This window comes from Pimephales promelas, chromosome 23, assembly GCF_988280905.1.
Source record: "Pimephales promelas chromosome 23, fPimPro1.hap1.1, whole genome shotgun sequence".
NCBI classification, from domain to species: domain Eukaryota; kingdom Metazoa; phylum Chordata; class Actinopteri; order Cypriniformes; family Leuciscidae; genus Pimephales; species Pimephales promelas.
The window spans coordinates 22,844,653-22,866,898 of NC_142791.1; the positions used below are offsets into that span (position 1 = coordinate 22,844,653).

The following is a 22,246-nucleotide window of genomic DNA, read 5'->3' on the forward strand; positions in this document are numbered from 1 at the left end:
TTTGATGTTTTTAGGTCAAACCGTTCTTGTCTATCATATAATGCAGGTCTATGGTCACCACCTCAAAGAGCATGCACAGAGAAGTCCAAATTAAACATGATTTAATGACTCGTAAATGTAAGTACAGATTGATGGCGTAAGACACGAAACGAGCGGTTTGTGTGAGGAAACGAACAGTATTTATATCGTTTTTACCTCTTGTAACCACAGCCACGTGATCTGAAGGCACGGGCGCTTTGTTTTCCGGAAAGTGCCGGAAGTGATCTCTTGCGCGGTTGCGAAAAAAAAAATCAACGTCGTCTGTTGATATATTGAAATCGCCTTCCTAAATATGTTTAGATCTTCACAGTGAAGGGTAACACTTCTAAAATCTCTGTGTAAACAATGAGTGACGTACATGCGCGAGAGATCACTTCCGGGGCTTTCCGTTGCGCTTGCGCAGACCGAAGCGCCCTCGTCCTCAGAGTACTTGGACATGGCTGTGGTTTCAAGAGGTAAAAACGATATAACTACAGTTCGTTTCGTGTCTTAGGACATCAATGTGTACTTACATTTACGAGTCATTAAATCAGGTTTAATTTGAACTGTTCATGCTCTTTGAGGTGGTGACCATAAACCTCCATTATGTGAGTGACAGACAAGAACAGACAAGAATGGTTTGACCTAAAAATATCAAAATTGAAACTACTGTGGAAACAAAGACACCTACATCTTGGATGCCCTTGAGGTAAGCAAAAACATATCAAAAATGTATTTCAAAGTGAACTATCCCTTTAAAGAGCCCCAAATACATTTAGCTGATATATGCATGTAGAATTTGTCTCTTATGTTATTATTAATATTAATCTTATATTGATATTAATCAATATCTCCCCCTAAATCACCTGCCTATGATGAGCAATGAAAAGTACACATTTTTTATAACGCAAACTAAAAGCTTTTGATTCATTCAGTTTCATTCCACTTTGTAACATATTATGAGTACAAAGGCTACATTATATCATTCATTCATGAAAACTGACATGCTCTTATGATCTGTGATATTTGGGCCATCACGCACACACATGAATAATGGCATAAAAAAGGAAACATGAACATATTTTGATCAAATATCAGTTTTTATTTAATACATTTGCAAATATTTTTACAGACATACAGTATAAATATCAAATACACATTATATGTAGACTTTTTATTTATATGATATATTTTACCCCTTGTGATTGAAGCATCTTCATAAGATGATCTGTGAGTTTTGACTGACCATCACTAAAGTGATACGAAAGTATCCGATTAGATCCTTCCCATGATTCCTTTATCATCCTTCATTTATCTGCCAACCCTAGAAAGACAAAAAAGAATGTGCTATAAATGCAACAGTTTCAGAGTCAAATATGCATACTACCTGATTATTTGCAATGACATTTTTTTCTACAAGCTCCCTGATTTGATTTTCTTGTTTTTTGAAGTGTATTTGCTATTCCTATTTTTCCCATTGTTCACGTCCTGTGTTTAGTTCCTGTTTTACTTTGTTTCTATCTGTTTGTTGCTTTATTGATTGATTAACCTCACCTGTTCCTCATTAGCCTCTCCTCATCTGCTGTATTTTCTCCCTATAGTGCTTCAGTGTCTGATATTGCCTGTTTTGGATTTTCCTATATTTGTTGTTGTCAGTTCTGCTTTTCCTGTACTTTTTGTCTACATCTCCCTTTACCTGGATTTATCTTTGTTTTTTTTCTTAATACACTTTTGCAATTGGATCCCACTCTCTGTCTTGTTCTGTGAAACATCATGTGGTGGCTGTAGTTAAAAACTGTTCATATCCAGCTCCATATATAATTGATGAACACACTGTGATTAAATCAGGAGGAAGTTTGAAAGAGGAAACTGAATTCCTGATGTACTGCTATCCACTTCCACAGAAGACAAATATGAGCTTGACAGATCAGCAGAAACTCATTTTCTAGTACTATCCCTTGACATTTGCCTTATTTTACAATTATTTCTATGCTGAAAAATTGTGTCCATTTGGCCTTTGGCTATGGTGAACTTGCCATGTTCAGCCATTACATTAGACGTGGGAATGAGATGCGGAAACATTCATCTCTGAGTGAAATTAGACCTTCATTGATCATGACGAGATATAAATATATCAAAATACTTAATTTTGCATGCTTTTTCATTTCAACAGACGCTGTGTTGTGTCAGGTGAATGAAAGGCCTCTGGATTGCGACAGAGAAATATACAGAATTGCTTAACTGAAGCCAACATGAGAAGCTTTTACAGGTACAAATGCTATTTTAAGGGTTATGAATCTGAGATTGTGTGTGCTGCTCACTGAAGGAGTCAGTCTTGTTAGCACATTGTGATTTCACACCTAACCACCGCCATCCTTTCACTGAGCGAGGTGTGTGTGTGTCTACTTGATGCAGTAAAGTCACAAATATCTCAAACATTATGAATATGAAGTGCTAATGGTCTCTTGATTATTCTCACATCACATACTTGTCTGATGCATAATTGTACCAAGAAAAAGTGGCATTTATGTTATCTTTTTAGAGATAAATCTTCTACAATATTCAATTCTATCTAACTGAACTAATGCCTAGTCCTGGCTTTAATCTAAGCCCTGTCTGTGAAACCAGGCCTTAGTGTTGTCTCTTTTTTTACATAAAAAAACATTTAGTTTATTTTTAGTTGGTAATATTGTTGGTTTAACTTAAAAAGAAATTAAGTAACCTGGTTGCCTTAAAATTTTAAGTTCATTGAAATGAAAAAAATTGAGTTAATACCATGAAGGAGATTGAATTAATCATCAGAAACTCAAAATATTATGTTATCTGAACTACATAAATTATTTAAGTTGATTTTTACAAAAGAAAAAATGTTGTGATTACAAATGATGAAAATATTTTTTTTTACAGTGTGTTTCTTTTATTCTCGTGTTGTTTTAAAATTAATAGCCTTTGTGATTTATGTATCAATTATTCTTATGCTAATCAGGGTACAGTTTCCCAAGGTTAGCGTCACAGATGGCAACAAAACCTCACATGCATCTCGTCCCCTTTTACTCTCTGTCAGACTGTCTCACAAAGCCTGGAAGAACTGAGCAACAATATTTGCATACTTTTGTCCACTCTAATCCTGCATAACGCATACAACACGGGTGTAGTGTAAGACCACCACCCCCTCCGACGACACACACACACACACACACACAGCAGTCAAAATAGAGCCAGCTTGAGAAACTGATGTCATAATTTGTTTATCATGTCCAACAGGAAGTGTTTCCACAAAACTCTTTTCACAGAAAGATGTAATTATATATGTTATCTTTTTTTTTTGTAATATTTAATGGCTTCTAATGTCTTCCTGGGAAATGAGAGGTTTGTAATATATATATATATATATATATATATATATATATATATATTCATTAATCATTAATCATTTGACAGCCCTAATATATACATATATATATATACATATATATATGTATATATTAGGGCTGTCAAATGATTAATCGTGATTAATCACATCCAAAATAAAAGTTTGTGTTTACATAATACATGTGGGTGCACTGTGTATAATTATTTTGTATATATATAAATACACGCACATGCATGTATATTTAAGAAAAAATATTATTTATATATAAAATATTTATGTTTATATATATAATATAAATAATATATAAATCTACAGTATATACATAAAAATATTTCTTATATATATACAAGTCTCTGTGTGTATTTATATATATAAAATAATTATACACAGTGCACCCACATATATTATGTAAACAAAAACTTTTATTTTGGATGATTAATCATGATTAATCATTTGACAGCCCTGATATGTATATATATATATATATATATATATATATATATAGGTCCCACTTTATATTAAGTGGCTTTAAGTACTATGTACTTACACTGAAATTAATAATTTGATACAATGGACTTATTGTGTACATACATGTTTTTACATTGTACTTATATTTTGAAAATACCTGCATGTAATTACAGCTGTAATTAATAAATGTAATTACATTTGTAATTACACAGTTGACCCTTCCCTTACACCTTAACCCACCCTTAAACCGACCTATACAACCACACCTAACCCTAACCTTACCCGTATCACACCTCAATAGCAACAAAAGTGTTTTACAATACAATCTGAACAAAATAAGTACATTGTACTTATTTATATATATATGTGTGTACACTGTAAAAAAATATTTCAAGATTTGTTATCACAACATTTTTTCTTTTGTCAAATCAACTTAAAGAATTTATTTAGTTGTGATAACTTATTATTTTGAGTTTCTGATGATTAAATTAATTTCCTTCATTGTATGAACTCTCTTTTTCCAGTTAAACTAAAAATTTTAAGGCAACCAGTTTACTTACTTTTTTAAGTTAAATCAACAAAAACATTTTTACAGTGTATGATATGAAAATGATATATGTAAAATAATAGGTATTTAGGTAATGTTTCAATATTTATTGATATTATAAGATTATCTAAATAATTATACATTTTATATCATTTTTTTGTAGTTCATAATTTTGAAATGTATATTTTATCAGTTAATTATTCAAAAGATGGGGAAAAATAGTGATTATTCTAAAGCGCTCATGACGAATCACTTAGTTTTAAAATTAGTATTTTTAATTAAAACAAAGAAGACTAAATAAACTGATTTTAAAACTAAGTGATTCATCAGTGCACATTATTCAAAATTTCATAGTTTTTCATCAAACTTAAATATTTGTTCTGACACCTTTCTTGCTGATTTATCCAAGATGGACAAACCCATACAGTTTTTCTCAATCGCTTGTTTATTTTTACACTCTCTCACTCTTACATAAAGTACTTACATACTTTATCTTCCTATAGCTCTTCCTCGACAAGCAACTATGAATTATCAGTTTTATGTATCACATTGCTATAATACTACTGCTTTAGCGGCTGATGTTTAAGGTTGTGACGTTCCTCCATGTTCAAAAATAGTGATTGTGCTGATGGGCAAACTCCATATGCTTCCAAAATTGATTGGTTGATTGATAAGATTGTGATTCATTACAATAGCAGGTCATTTGCCAGTTTAGCTGATATTACAAACATTGCATGTCAGATATTTATGGAATATACATGCACGTCTGACCGATTTTGATAACTGGATCATTTAGCATGTGATGGCTCACACTATTAAAGAATGTTTAGAAGTTGTGCAAAGCTTGACAATTTCAATGAGAATCAACCCATCTGTTTTGATCAACAAACCATATGCATTTAGTTAGTATGCAAATTGTAGACGACGGTATACCTTTTATTTTGTACACATGTGCCAAAACGCAAGCTTAAATAAATAAGAAATTCAAATCTGATGTGAACAAGAAGCTAATTGTTCAGCGATCTGAACTTATTGTGCATTCGAGAATTGAGAAAAACTGTAATATCACAAGAACTTTTCACAGTCCAGTCAAATACGACAGCTTTGAAAATAGTAAGAATGTCTTCGGTATGATGACACTTACTGGGCCTTATGTAGTCATTTACAATGTATTATGCAGGATTTGGTGAGACCTCCACAAGGTTCAGCTAAGCTTGTGTGAACTCATTAGGAAACATTATCTGAGACCAACGAACCTCAAAATATCTCCAAAAAAGCAGCTAATCGCAAACCAGAGCATCGAGTTCCCTTCCTCTGAGCACTGTCCTGGTTGAATGGCTCGGGGTGGCGGACTCTAGTTCCTTTTTCCCATTTCACACACTAGTCGAAATTTTATCCCCACAAGAACGATGAGTTTTCGACCCAATGTGCTTTCTGAGATAACAGAGATACCACAGGCTGAAGCAATGGAACGAAAGTGCGTCCATTTTCTCACACACAAAATAATAGATAAATGGTTCGCAGTGCTCAGAAATTTCTAAAACGAACAAAAGACCCCCATTTTCAGCACATACATACTCATTAAGCACACATATAGAGGCCATGTCACGACTTGAGGAGAGATTTTATGCCTACCATGTCTTACTATTATGTAAAATTAGGTAGGGGAGAGAACTAAAAGATGAAAGGGGTGGGGTGGGGTGGGGGGGGTGCAAAATTGCACCAAACACGCCCATGTCTAATTATAGTAACATGCTTTCTGCATGGAACAGTGTTACATGAACACCCCCCCCCCCCCCACCCCCCACCCCCCCCCCCCCCCCCCTCTCTCTCTCTCTCTCTTAGTCTGCCGAGAGGTTAGAATGAGATCTACTGTAAATGTATGCCAAAAGTGTGCAGCTGGCACCCGGATTCGTCCATTCAAAAGGATGAATCCATAATTCAGAATGTCCATAAATCAGGTGGTGAAACACAGACACACACACACGCACAGGAAACACTATTAATAAAACTCATGTGCAAGTAAAAAACAAATTAAGAGAATTAAATTATAGGATGCTGTCACATGCTTTGGATGGTGAATATACCTACAACTGGATTTATGCTATGGGATGTTTCCACACAATTTAAGCATTAATGGTTTTGTTAGTCATCCCTCTGTAGCCCTTCAAGGGACCTTCGTTAGAAATATGAAAATTATGAAGTGTCTCGAGTTATGAAACATGTGCTCTCAAAATGCTAAAGTGAAAAGTAAAAAAAACAGTAAAAACATACGGTTTTGGCCGTTTGTTGGAAAACATAAAATACAGCTAATTCAAGATTGCAGCACTGCTATCTTAGGCACACAATTTGCTTTACCTTTCCAGATTTCACTGACCATGATTTCCCTGCTGTACTTTTACGCAGAGATGTATAGTAACGAAGTAGAACTACTTAAGTACTACTTGAGTACTAAAATGCTGTAGCTGTACTCTACTAGAGTATTGTTTTTTTTCTCATACTTCCACTTTTACTTCAGTAGATATTTTCAATGAATTTAATACTTTTACTTTGATATTTTTTTCACGTTCTGCGATAGTTACTCGTTACAATTATAAAATTTTTTACAAATTATTCGTTGCAAGTTGGCTTTCATGCTGCCTAAATCACACGCCAGTTTTATAGTGTAAAGGTATTGATTGACACACACATTGACAACTAATGGGGTTTTCTGCAATGACTTTTTTTTTGGCGGCCGCCAAAGCAAATTTGTATCCCGCCAAAGCGCCTTATTTGATTGCTAGTTCAAACTTTTGACTGCTTTCTTTAATAATTACATGACACAATACTTGTACTTTTAGTACTTAGTGAATTTTAAAATAAACTACTTGCAATACTTAAGTACAAAAAATGTTGAATACTTTAGTACTTCTACTTAAGTGTGGTGCTTAAAGAGCACTTCAACTTCTACTCAAGTCCGGATTCTCTGCTTTTACAGTTTTACTTTTGCATCACCTTAAATAAACAGAAATTTAAAAAACATGTTCGAAGTCGATGTAAAACAACTTTTACGCTATATGTAGATGCCGACACAACATTATGTTAATGCAAATGTATGTAACGTTACCTGTAACACTCCTCTAGTGGTTGAACCATACAACTGCAAGTTACATGTGAAGGAAAATTGTTTTGGTAATTACTGTATGTGTGCGATTAAAATCCACCAAATCCTCGACCACATTCGCTGTAACCGGATATTTTGTCTTTATTTACATGACAAGGCGGACATGATGACGCAAATGACAAATGGTGAATATGCAAATTCCTGCCAAATTCACCCAGACATCTCTAAAAATCTTAATATTAAAATAAGATACTCTTTATTTAAGGACATTAGTTGGACATTAGACAAAAAACAAACAAACAGGGAAGCTTTAAAGGCCCCTTCACATCAAGCACGATAACTATAAAGGTAACGATAAAGGTAAATATATATGCATCCACACCAACGACCGATAACCGTCTTTTTATATCGCCCGCGCTGTGGTTTTAAAGTAGCGAAAATCGAAGACCTACTGCTGCTGCTTTACGTTACTAACAAACATTAAAAGAAAAACAGGTGCTTTAGGGCACACAATATCCTTAAAAGAGGAGAGGAGTTCGGAGCACATGTAAACAGTAAATCTAGCAAGTTTAGTGTAATATCTAACAGTGAATTTAGCTGATAAAGTCAATGATGGGATAAAAACATCGCCTAGTCAACACCTTTATATATGAAACACCTTTTTCACTGAAACTTCAGCAATGTTGTCAACTAGCGCTGGATAGCCTACCTGAGGTAATTGTGTTACACTATGCTAAACTGCATAATATCTCATCGTTAATATTTCTCACTGTTTATTCCCAGGATATGACCGATTCCATATATCCATCTTTTTTAACATATCCTTGAAAAGGAGGTTTGACTTGTCAAACTGTGGAGGATTTTTTGTACCTCAATGATTAACTTCTCTGCAATGTCATCTGCTATTTTAAATGCGTGAGACCTTTAATTTAGAATGGATTCTGATTGTTTGTCAGTGTTTTATCGTTGGACAGCTGGGAAAAAAATCGTTCGGAAAGTGATCCCAACGATATCGTTCCTCATATCTTTATCGTTATAGTTGTGGTGTGAACTCTGTTATTCTTCAATATGGAGAACGATTTTTAGAATTATATCTTTATAGTTATCTTTATAGTTATTGTGCTCGGTGTGAACAGGCCTTGACAGTTTAAGGCCTACTTGGCAGTTTATTGAGTTTTTTATTATTAAAGGGGTCATATAATGCCATTTTTGTTAAGTTAATATAAATGTTTAGAGTCTAAATGAAAACTTTGTAATATACTTTTATTAATAATTCTCATTAGTATTTAAAAAAAAATTTTTACCTGGTCAAAAACAGCTGTTTTTAGCACGCCGTTTAAGTGCATATGCCTTTAAATAATAATGAGCTTTGTTGACTCCGCCCCTCTGTTCTGCGGGCGTTTAGACACAAAGCACGTGGAGTGTTGCCTTGACAACAGTAGAGGGTATATTTTGGAGTAAGAATGGCAGCGGGAGTTTCTGAGGACACATCTGTGCACAATCGTATCAGTTTGAACCCGGAGTCGCACCCGAAACAAAATGGCGGCCGCAAAGAAGTTCGACAATTAAGGCTCGAACAGGACGTTTCTGTATGGTTGGTTAATGTAATGTCACTTTGATCTATGTTTGTATGCACTGGCAGGGTAGAGTAATGAGATACGAACGCTGTGTGTTTACTGATGTATACGTTAGTTCATTGACAGATTGACGTTACAACTAATCGTCATGATTTTTTTTTTTTCGCGATTTGCAAATATTAATATAAAGGTTAATAAAATTTTAAACTCACTTCTTCTGGAGGTGCAGCATGGACATGAATAGTTGGTACCGATTCTTTTTTCGGGAGCAGCTTCTTAGCAAAACCAGCTTTATACTGAACTTTGTTTATAAAGAAGTCTGGTGAGAAATGATTCGCGCAAACATGAACGCATTGACGTTGATCGTGGGGAATATTCCCTTCGTAAACAAAACTGGTTTGGATTTAGGAACATCAAAATAACTGTGTTCGTTATTACACCCAAGAACAGAACAACACAATCGCTTAGACGCCATTCTGCTCCAGCGTATCAACAATGGCGGACTATAGTCTATGATGACAGCGCGCTCAGGGCGAGTCTGTGTTGAAACACTGCTGTCAATCAACAACCGCGGGAGGGGCGTCTGTTTTATTGACGTCACAAAAACGAACGCTCAATTTGAGGCGAGGAAAAAATTTGGATTGTTTTTTATCATTATATGATGGTTGTGTACAGACACTGCCATCACACATTTCAGTACAATGAACTTGAAAATAGGTTACATTTGATAATTGATTAAATATTGACTAATAGTATGGCTTTTTTTAGTTAAAAAAGTTAAAAGAGCCTCACAAGGTGTACTGCTTTAATTAACATATTTTCAACACCAACAAATTGAAAATGGGATATATTTAGTGAAGACTGTCTGTATTTTATCAATATCGGTTCCTTTCTCTAATTGATTTTCATGTCATCCTCTCCTGTTGTGAACTTCCACCCCACCCCACCCCCCTCTCGAACGAGAACCTCCCGTGAGATTTTGACGTGAAGATGTCATGACAAGCTTGGCCTTTCTCTCTTTCCTGCGGCTTGTGCGGCCCATGGCCAAAAGGTTTTGTGGCGCAGGGATTGTGAGAGGCCTGTTCCTCTCCCCCTCCACTCGGCTTTACCCCTCTGGTTCCCATCCGCTTCCGAAGCTCTTAACAGCCCGAGCCGAGAGCTCGTAACCCCCAGCACACCCTAATGAGAGACCTGGGGACAATGCTGGCATTGTTTGGTACCTCAGCCCAAGAACAATGGATGTTTACCCAAGCAGTTGTCCGACCCAAACTCTACCGTTGATTACTGTTGGGTCTCCTGATTAACTCTGCTCCTCGCCCCAGCACAATGGATCCTTTGACTGGGCCACCGTAAGCCCCCTCCAATTTGTCCTCCCCTCCTTTACTTTTTCTCTCCATCGCCACTCTCAACAGAGAACTCCATCATGGGACCCGAGAGAGAGCAGCGTCTCTCATAGGGCTGAAATAGCGCTGCTTAATCGCCACACACTTCAACGGAAAGACGTTAATAGAAGTCTGGAAAAAGACTCCAACTTTAGTATTGTAAAAATTGATTTAAGCCTTAATATTGCGACTAAAATAATTTGTGCTTCAAAACGTTGTTTTTGAAAACATCCTCTACATATTTATTTGTCGAGTGTAAAAGGTTTGCTGAGAATATCAAGTGAAAATGCTTTTTAGTAATCTAATATAAGTTTAGCAGAGTGTTTAAAAGCTGGAAATGGCTTTTCCCGTCACATTTAGATTTGTGTGTGTTTGCACGTCGTATTACTTTTTTGTCAATTTTTACACGTATACATGCCAACACAATGATAAATATGCATTAGTATTCTCCATTGTCATCAATGTTCTTGCTAATATGAGCAGCGTAAAAGGAAGTACATTTTCCATCAATTTAAATATAGATTATAATTCACATTTAGCCTTGTAGGACTGTGATTTTTCCAAATGCAAAAGATATGTTGCACTGTTTTATAAATCATTCAAAGTTTGGGGTCCGTAAGATGTTATTGGGGGAAAAAAGACTGTTAGGCTCACCAAGGCTATCTATACAGTATATGTATATTATCAAAAATACAGTGAAAATAATGTGAAAAATATTACAGTGTTATCTACCAAATATATTTTAAAATGTAATTTATTCCTGTGATGCAAAGCTGAATTTTCAGCATCATTACTCCAGTCTTCAGTGTCACATGATCCTTCAGAAATCATTTGAATATTCTGATTATAAATGATGATTCGTACGTATTTTTGTGGAAGCTTCAATAGATATTATCAGGATATTTTGATGAACGGAAATAGAAATCTTTTGTAACATTATGAATGTCTTTAACGTTACTTTTGATCATTTTAATGTGACAATTTCTTTTCTTTTTTTTTAACTGATCCAACTTTTGAACTGTAGAATATCCCACAGCATATATTACAGCAATTCAAATAAATGTGTCATTCAAATCTAACGGCTGCATGCATGTACAGTAGCTAACTGTACAGAACACACACAAAATGGTTTCCGTTCACTAACACTGGTACATATAATTCATGCAGCCATGTTTTATTAAGACATTTCAGATGAAATCCCTGGGTAAAATGGGTTTAAATGTATTTCACACACTGGAATATCACAGAGGGAAAGAAAACATGACCTAAAACTCAATGGATCTTCTAAAATGCATTTTTTTGGATCCCATATGCATATCGCTCTATATTCTAATAATATCAGTTTATTAATTTACTCAAAATGACACTACAATTTGTGAATGTGTCAATTGATTAGCAAACTGGTCAAATTGACTGAATTCAGTCTTTGCCTTTTGAAATAGCGTGCAGCTTAGCAGTGTGTGTGTTCCTGTGGTCATGCATGGCCGTCAGCACTGCAACATACACACACACACACTGAACGTCAGCCCATCTGCCCAGCAGAGATGCTCAGCATCCAGGCTCCGATATGCAGATGAGGCCCGCGCAGATTAATAAATCATTAAGGCCGCGCTGTCTAAAACGGCCCCATTCACACGCTCTCCGGACACTGTGTGTCTGCTGCGAGCCCGGCATTAGACATGCAAGAATGTTAATGTCGACACGCATTATAAGAAGCTTGCGAGGCGTCTGTCTGCACGCTGGGCCTGTGCACATCTCGCCATATTGTGTCTGAGAGGGAAGCCCCTCTCGTCCGAAGAAAGAAGACCCACTTTGTGTTTATACACAGCTTAATGCGCCACATCAATGTGGCCTAAAAGTATTTTGAGCTTCTATTTTTTTTAAAAAGTCAAACATAAATCTGCTCTGAGAATGTAATATTTATTTGAAAATTGTGACTTATTAATATGAATATAAATGTTCTTTATTGATATCATTGGACCTTTAACATTCATAGAACCTTTCCAACACACAAAAGAAAGAATCATTCTTTCAAGAACTGTTCAATGAAAAAATCTCGACTTCAACTTGATTTTTTAAGAGTAAATATACACATATATACATGTTCTTGTTTAACGTGGGTGTGTGAATTTTAGTTTTTTTTAAATAGCAATAATTAGCAATGCTTTTTTATGTATATTTTACATAAAAACATTAGCGCACAGGAAAAGACACCTGTTTTGGGTTTTTTTTTTGTTCTCTTTTCTCCTCCATTCAAAGCATTTTGTCTCCTGCTTAACCCAGCACTTTAAGCACACAGTGAGGGGGATGATTGCATCACAAAGGAAAGCACCAAGTCCGTACCCCTATTTTGGCTTTGAAATTTGCATGCATTTGCATGATTTTATTATGCACATGCCTTTTGTTCCCTGGGTGGGAACCATGAAAAAAAAAAAGAGCGATGGAGCCCGTGCAAATCCACCTCGCACACAAAAATCCACATTTACGTTTGGACAACATGAAGATTTTGATGAAAGCTGAGCTGTTCATATTTGCACAGCGGTGCTTGTTTAGCAACAGTCAACAAATTAACCGCAGAAAAAAATATGAATATATTTAGTATGAAACTGTTTTTGTTGTTACTTATTGATATTTGCATGCTGTTTATTAGCCTTATTTCTGTGCAGACGCACACAGACTCGGCGCTTCATAATTACAATCGAAATATCACATCATTAGCGTCTGCTATCACAGAGAACTTCAATGGGAGTCTAATGTAACGGCCCAATACGACCGACCTGATTTGAAGAAATAGGTCAGGGGTTTAATGTCGCCTTCGGCCTGGTTTTCCAAACCACACACACCGTGATTGAGTCTTCTGGCTCAAAATACTCAGCTAACAAAAATATAGTGTGAGAACGTTTTGCTAATGTGCCCATAAACATTATATCTGAATGCTTAAAACATACAGTTTAAAAAAAAGAATAATAATAATGTAAAGGGATAGTTCACTCAAAAATAAAAATTCTGTCATGATTTAATTATACCTGTATGAATTTCTTTCTTCTGCTGAACACAAATTAAGAATGTCACCCCATTGCCTTCCATAGTATATTTCCCCATACAATGGAAGTCAATGGGGTCCAAAATATTATATTCTTCAAAATATCTTCTTTTGTGTTCAGCAAAGGAACTAAATTCATACAGGTTTGGAACAACTTGAGGGTGAGTAAATAATGACAGAATTTTCATTTTTGGGTACACTATCCCTTTAAGAACATTCTATTTGATCATTTCGCCAACATTACGGGAACGTTACTTTTGAATGTTCTCTGAATGTTCTTGAACAAGTAGTAACATTTAATAAAAAGTTACGAACTAAACTGAAAATTCTAAAAAAAACATTTCGAGACCATAATTGAAGAGCAGATAACTTTCCAACAAACATTCCACGATACTAGAAGAAGGTTGGTTCATAACTTTCCCTGTAAGCTGCATAATTCTTGTATAATGCAACAAAGTCGTGATTTTGCGATGAACACAGCAACATATCTTTAAAATAATATTTACAGCCAGTAAGGTTGTGTCTCCCAGCATCCACCAATATTATTTTTTTTTTTGTCTGTCTTTCTCCTGTAGCTATAGGTCATTTGCATGCATATCTTTGTTCTTTTGGATTTGTGTGCAATGGGAAAACAAATCTCAAACATGCTACACGAGCAAACCCACACATGTGCATGTGTCTCTGAAGGGTCCGCAGAGGATGTTCACATCCCTTCTTCTGGCCTCTGGCTCTCACTCACCTCATGTTGCATCAGCCTCACACTTCCTCCTGCAGGCGACTCCGAGCTCCAGCTGCCTCTAACACACACAGAGAGACACAGATTTCACGTTACATAAAGACACATCATCGTGTCCAGCTTTACTATATGGAATGTCTCGTATTTAGAGGTATAATTTAGTGCTGGGCAACGATTAATCGCATCCAAAAGAAACGTTTGTGTTAACATAATAGTGTACTGCGTATAATTATTTTGTATATATAAATACATACACATGCATGTATATATTTAAGAAATATGTGTTATTTATATATAAAAATGTTAATATTTATATATAATATAAATATATTTCTTAAATATATACATGCATGTGTGTTTATTTATATATTCAAAATAATTATACGCAGTACACACACATCTATTATGTAAACCGAAACTTTTATTTTGGATGCGATTAATCGCGATTAATCGTTGCCCAGCACTACTATAATTCCATCCAAAGCAACCTACATTTATTCAAGACACACATTTTATTAGTTTACACATTCCCTGGGAATCGAACCCATGATCTTCGCTCTGTTAGTGGCACGTTCTATTGTTTGAGCAACATTTACAGCATACAAAGGGGTTTTTCGCACCAATTTTGGCTCCCCAGAGAGTCTCTCAGGGATCAGTTATTAAAAGAACCATTTTGGTTAGACTAGACCATCTTTTTTTATAAACCTAAATTCAACATATAACAAATAATAAGTAGGGCTGTCAACCGATTAATTGCATCCAAAATAAAAGTTTGTGTTTACATAATATATGTGGGTGCACTGTGTATAATTATTTTATATATATAAATACACACACATGCTTGTATATATACTGTATATAGATGTATATATAATTTATATTATTTATAAATATTTTAAATATAAATGATATTTTTTTTCTTAAATATACATGCATGTGTGTATTTTTATATATATATATATATATATATATATATATATATATATATATATATACAAAATAATTATACACAGTGCACCCACATATATTATATAAACACAAACTTTTATTTTGGATGCGATTAATCGCGATTAATCGTTTGACAGTACACTATCTATAATACACTATCTATTCCACTTTACTGCATTCTTTCCTTATGTGCGTTCATCCAGCCAAGAGGTCATGCTGTGACATATTGATCTTCTATTGCTCACACATGTTCATGTGATATGAATTCGCCGGTCAGAGTTCACTAAACTTTAGAATGCGGCGAATTTCTGAAAAGTTCAAAAATTCAAAACTGTGTTTCCGCTTTCCAGAGTTCGCATAATAGAAGTCAATAGATTGGAAAGTGAAGTGCATCCGAAATTTTTTATTTGTATTTTTTTAAATCTACATTTGCCAACATTTCTAGCCAAAGCAACCTAAATGTATTGTTCACACATTGCCTAGGAGTGGGAATCGAACCACCTCCACGTTGTTAGTGACACATACTATAGTTTGAGCTATACATTTGCACCATACACTCTCAAAAATGAAGTTTTCTTTTCGCTGCAAACTTTTTTTCCACTATAAAGAACCTGGAAGGCTTCCATGGATTTTAAAGGTTCTTCATGGAACCATCAATGCCAATAGTAAAGCAGAACACTTTTTATTTTATGCATTAACTTTTAATGGACAGTAGTATTTGGATGAAGTCAAAAAGAAAGGATAAAGCCCACTAGCAAAATGTGTTCACGCAATCCACAAGTGTATGAGTATCTATGTTGCATGAATGTCTTAAATGTGAATGAATAATTAACAGCGTGTCTGCCATCTATCTATTCTTCTTCTGCTTACATGGATATGACTCCCTAAAAGTGATCAAAATTCCTCTCTTTGGTATTGTTGCCCTATGAAACATTGAACATGTTTGAAATGTGTGCACGGAGAATTAATTATGATTTGCATGCACTTAAATATTGGTCATATTTGTTATCACTGCACATCTTCATCCATATGGTCTTTTGAAGTAGTTGATACATGCAACGTCGAAACAAAACACAAGATGCCAAGCGTTGATCGGAAGCGATTCTCCTGAGGATCTCCATGCGGTGTGATTACCACCAATCATACGCTGGAGCTCAGGGTGCTAAACCAATGAAAATGGTGCTAATTAGAAAATTGGTATTCATGGTAACGGGCAGCAATTGTGATGTGACATATGCAAAGCACGCGACGTGTGTGTACGTGTGCATGTGTGTGTGTGTGCCAGCAGACATTTTGGGATTGCCCTCTCAGTCTCCACTGCCAAAGTCATAAGATGGTGGCAAACAGGAGGCATCGCTTCCACGGTGGACAATGACGTTTAGAGATGCCCATGAACCGCTGACGGTTAATCAGAAGGGTTGTATGTCATATATTGTCTCAGAATTCATTCAACATCATGTAAATCAGTGCAGAAGCAATTATATTAGATTCCCTGGTCAATCTTTGTTTTAGCATAATACAGAAATATTGTCTTTTTTTAAAGGACAGTCCGTTTGCAGTCAAAAAGTCGACTCTGTTTTATTTTGTCTTGCTATCAATGCATGCATGCGGCTCCATCAAAGCCTCACAGCAAATTAGCATTTGCGTTACATTAATGAGCCGGCTCAGCATTTATGAAGTACAAAGTCATTTGCAGGTGTTGTCGAAAAATATCAGGGGATGGAAACACCGGTATAGGAAATTTAGTTCTAGTATTTGTGTAGCCCATTCTTTTATTCCACATAATCAGCTTGTTTTAGCTTGCCTGATCATCGTTTCAGCTTATGTTTATTTAATAACTGATATGGTATTAATATCCTTTAGTCTTGATGACAGATTATATTCTTATTATAAATTGCTCTCGGAAGATCTAAGATAGAAATATCAGTGTAATGAACAACACAAGGTGATTCTCATTATAGTTATTGCAGCTAGACACACTAGCACCTCATCATCTCCATGGAAACTCCAATCAGCTCAAGAGCTCATCACACATGACAGATCTGACAAAAGTGGGTGGGCACACTTTATAACTGAAGGTTGATTAGCAGATATTCTTGTGATTTTTTTTTTTTTCTCTCTTTGGTAAATCAATATTTCAGTGACATTTGACCTTATTTCATTTGGATATTATTTAACAAAAGTCATTTTATATCCTTCCCACCCCAAAATTATAAATAATACTAATTACCTAAAATATGGGATCAATTTTATTTACTTTCAAAATGCATTTTTTTTTTTAAATCATCTCTTTTAAATTTTATACTTTGTCCAGACAAATGTTTTTACTGGTGTAAAATACATTGACATCTTCTTTCTGAGCTCCAGTGTTCAGTCTGACCCCAGCGCTGACCTGTCTGACCTGAAGTTTCAGAGTTCAAGGGTCAGCATGTGCTTTTGGGTCAAATTCAAGTTCATTCTGACCATCAAAACTGATTCCATGTGCCAAAATACACAATACAGTAACATATCTGGTATAAAACACTTGCACCTGTAAACACCAAGGGCTGTGTGAGAGAAGGGGGACGATGGCATTTGTCTAATAAAATAACGTTTCTAATTAATATCGCTCCCTTACTAATTTTATTATGCAGTAAACAAATACTAAAAAACTAGCACAAAACACTCAGATAAGACAAATATTAAAAAGTAACTTTTTAATTAAAATCCCCCCAAAAAAGTGATGGTTTACACAGGAAATTCTGTAAATGCTACTTCAGTAATTGTACTGAAAAAGACCATTTTATATTTTAGCTTTGGTAAGTAATTCATACTTTTTAATAAAAAATAGCATATTTTGTCTTATTTTAGTTTTATGTTTATAAACTGTAAAAAAATATTTTTATGATTTGTTATCACAGCATTTTTGTCTTTTGTCAAATTAACTTCAATCATTTATGTTGTTCATATAACATAATATTTTGAGTTTCTGATGATTAGTTAAACCAACATTTTTTACCACTGTAAAAATATTTTCATGATTTGTAATCACAGCATTTTTTCTTTTGTCAAATCAACTTAAATAATTTATGTAGTTCAGATAACATAATATTTTGAGTTTCTGATGCTTAAATCAATCTCCTTCATTGTATTAACTCAATTTTTCCAGTTCAATGAACTTAAAATTTTAAGTCAAACAGGTTACTTCATTTTTTAGGTTAAACCAACAATATTTTTTACAGTGTTATACATTTTTGATTACGTTTAAGATCAAAATTACTAACCATTTCTACAGTATACGCCAATAAAGATAAAAAACAATATTAAATTAAAGATATTGAATAAATATAAAAATGCAAGTTTTTATAAGGTGAAGTTTAGGTTTTGAATACAGAAAATATATTTTGCTTATAAAAACAAAAGAAGTCAATCTAAAGTGAAGAAAATCATGGTAATATTTTTTTGTACAAGATACTTTAATATGTGGCCAGCTGCTTAATGTGTGTGTGTCTGACTCTAAATCAGTTGTCAGCTCTTGGGGCCTCTACATTGGCCTATCGTGGATACTTTACGAGTTGATTGGTGTGTGTATGTCTAAGTACAGCATCCCGTTACACATTCCCGTCACACACAGGCTCTCCAGCATCCTCCATTCACCCCAGCTCTGCTGTTCCACCCTCCACAGAGATGCAGATGAGCAGGGTGCACTTGGACCCCCCACTCCCCCCTCACAGGGCTGTCTGTCATATTCTGCCCCAGACAAGACATTGCCCACTTGCCCTCGAGCGTGGGAATGGGGGTCCACGGGCGTTCACATCATCTCCCCCACGTGCGCTCGACCGCATCAATTAAGGATGAGTTTCTATGCCAATCCATCCCCATTCCTTCCTCCATCCCATTATGTCCCAATTATTTCATTTGAGGAGCTTGAATAAGTCCAGAGTCAACGATACTGGGACGCACGTGGGTTCCATTGAGCTGACAACCACAACAAACTTACGCCTTTGTCTTGCTTGTCTCCTATGTGCTTTGCATTCATCCTTGTATCCAAAAGCTTTATAAATATTCCTATATGATGTGCACGATCAACGAATCACCCTGAAGCGTCTGCACGAGCAAAAACACACGGAACGCCTATATTTCGTCATTGCACACAGCTAAAGTAAGCGATCTATATTTAATGCTCCACGCTGAGATGCTCATAGAAGCGGTCCTTACTTTCGGTTATCTAGCTTTATGACGACCAGCACACTCATACAGCTAGATAACCAAAGATAACAACACGCCTCCAACGTATGATGCGTCGCACCACAAGTGCAAAAAGACCCATTTGCCACAATTACTCGCAAGTCACTCGATGCGAGTGATTAGTTTCATGCAAAAAAGAAGGAAAAAAAATCCCGAGAAAGTTCCTCGCAGCCTGCCTGCCTGCTGTCCTTCTAAATGAGGTCGATCCAATCCAACTTGGCTCCCGCGCGTAATTGTAGAACTTCTTAATTCTTGACTCGAACGATGAAGGTAAATCTACAAGACGCGAGCCTGCTATACGTCCATCCATAGCAGCGAGGACGCTTTTATTCCAAGCGGCGCTCGGCTTGGCTGGATTTACAGTGCGGTACGCATGAAATCCTGCGTATCCATGCAAGAGAATAAACGGGCACGCAGCAAAAAACGCAAGGCATAAAGGCAGCATCGGGCACAGAGCGAGAGCTGTAGAGTAAAACACATGCGTACTTGGGTTTGGGCTTCAAATATCACTCTCGTAACATGCGCAAAACGCGCGCAGGTTTGATCCGGAGGCATTTTCGCTCCTCTTGCTCAGGGTAACATCATGACGTGCTTATGGCACACGGATGACGTGCTCACGGATGACAGGACTGACGCACTCATCTCTAGAGCCCAAAATGCGCACAAAGCTCGTGAGGTCAGAGGTCTCGAGGTCACGGCGAATTTAAATGTCCAGTTGGAGACGCACGCGGCGGCGCGCACCATTTTTGCAGTGTGCAGTTATTCATATAGAAATTAATCATGGCTTAGGGCAAAAAAGGCCACAAGGTGCCTAATTCCTCAGATTTTCTAACATCTTATATATTTCTAGGACATATTCTTTTATTAGTAAATAAATATTTGCATGCATAAAAGTAAAACGCCTGGTAGCCTACTGTTTGTAGACCCTCATCTTTTCCGTTGTGCAAGATGTCAGTGGTTTAGTTTTAGTTATGAAACTCCTATAGACAGTTTGCATCAGAAACTGCTCGCGCGACATCTTTTTTAAGGCATGCACTGCAATTATGAATTTTAATTAATAATTGTGAGCGGAATACGTGTCTTTTACATTTTAGATCTGCTTAAACAGGCCTGTAAACAGATCAACATTGTACAAATATCCTCATGAATTCTTTTCAAGGAAATATTCGCTCCTCAATTCGTTTCTGCAGCAGCAGGAGATTAAAATGATCCCATCGTACATGTAATATTTAGGCTAACAAAAATATCATCACTGGAAGGATGCACAAAATTATCTAACCGTTATTCCACCACTAACTGACGCGTGTAAATATTTAGAAATACATTTTTAACCGGTACACATTTATTTAGCCTATTCATTTCAGTGCGAGCATACAAACACGCGTTTTGATTCCCCCCCCCCCCCCCCTCTGAGAACCTAATAGAAAGCACAGATGCATTTGTAAAGATTACCTCAGACATCTAAATGAGAGAAAATAAAGCCTTGAAAGCATCTATTCTCTCTCAATAGAACAAGGTTTGCTTGATTTTAAAGGCTTCAAAATTACTCAAATAATCAGATGGTAAATTCTTAAAACCAATGAAATATTATGCAAATATAATGTAATGTTATCTCATATTTAACATGAGCTCTTAATTTAACCACCCTGAAACAATTAACCACTTCGAGTGTCCAGCGTGACGTCACACTGCGAGGACAATTAACACTTATTAATCTGTTCATCTGCTCAACAGACAGTGACGTGCAGGTCAAAGTGTGTGTGACGACTTTACGACACTTTACAATAAGGTTTCTTTGGTTAGTTAACTAATTTGGTGAACATGAACTAAGGATGAGCAATATTGTACAGCATTTATCAATGTTAGTTCATGTTCAATCCAACATTTACTACATTATTGAAATCAAAAGTTGCATTTGTTAACATTAGTTCATGCACTGTGAACTAACATGAACAAACAATGAACAGCTGGATTTTTATTAACTGACATTTAGATTAAATTGTTATTTTTACATTAATGTTAACAACTGAGACCTAATTGCACATATATATAGTACGCATATAATTCATAAGAAAATAGTTGCCAAACAAAATTTCATTATATTATAAAATAATCGAACATTTAGCATTTTTCAATTTATCAACAATTTTGCATTTTTTAAAGGACAAGAAAACCTATTAGGCCTAGTTTTTTCTTTTATGAATAATGCAATAATTCTACACAATAGCTATTAAAGCTACAGATTTCACGTGGCCTGTTTTAAAGCATAAAGTAGGCTACTTACATTCTCCTTGAACTCCCCATGGCACCAAAAAAAAAAAAAAAAAGGAAAAAAAGCGGTCATCTGGATGTGAAATGCGGATAAACGAACATCCTCGATTAGAAATCACATCCTCGAAATCCTTCTACGAGCAGTTTGCTATAGAGAAGCACGAGGCGCCGTCGTCTGTCACGATCTTAGTCCATCCTCAGGATGAGAAGGTGTGAGGGAAGAGCAGAACTTCATCACATGGCTTCCTGCGCGCGAGAGCGAATGGAAAGTGCAGCGCGAGCCCTGCAACTTTGGGTGGGCTTGAAAGGGGTGGGTGGGGGGCAATTTATGACCCACCCCTTCTACCTCTGCATTATACGTGCGATGAAATTAATATTTTATTCAATTGCCCAAATTTGCTCAGATTTCGCTGTATGGGTTTATTTCGCACGAGGTAGAAAATGTCAAAGTGACGTGACCAGGTGTGACTTACCTGAATCCTCACGGGTGGAAAGGACGGTATTTCGTTTCCCAACATTTCTTCATCCTAAAATGTTGTTTTTAATGCGTACC

The 22,246-nt window shown here is 35.8% G+C and overlaps 2 long non-coding RNA genes across 2 annotated transcripts in view; one reads left to right on the forward strand and one right to left on the reverse strand.

The window, feature by feature from the left end:
- The window catches only part of LOC148969464 (uncharacterized), a 91,010-nt gene that overhangs the window by 5,942 nt on the left and 62,822 nt on the right, over positions 1-22,246 (forward strand). Inside the window, exon 2 of the long non-coding RNA XR_016149528.1 lies at positions 2,192-2,287. This is a non-coding gene — a long non-coding RNA (uncharacterized LOC148969464). The remainder of the gene's footprint in view (positions 1-2,191; positions 2,288-22,246) is intronic.
- Positions 1,098-21,967, reverse strand: LOC120482419 (uncharacterized). Its single transcript, XR_005623460.2, has 3 exons — positions 21,707-21,967; positions 14,251-14,308; positions 1,098-1,342 (listed from the first exon to the last, which is right to left on the reverse strand). It is a non-coding gene; the product is annotated as an uncharacterized LOC120482419 (long non-coding RNA).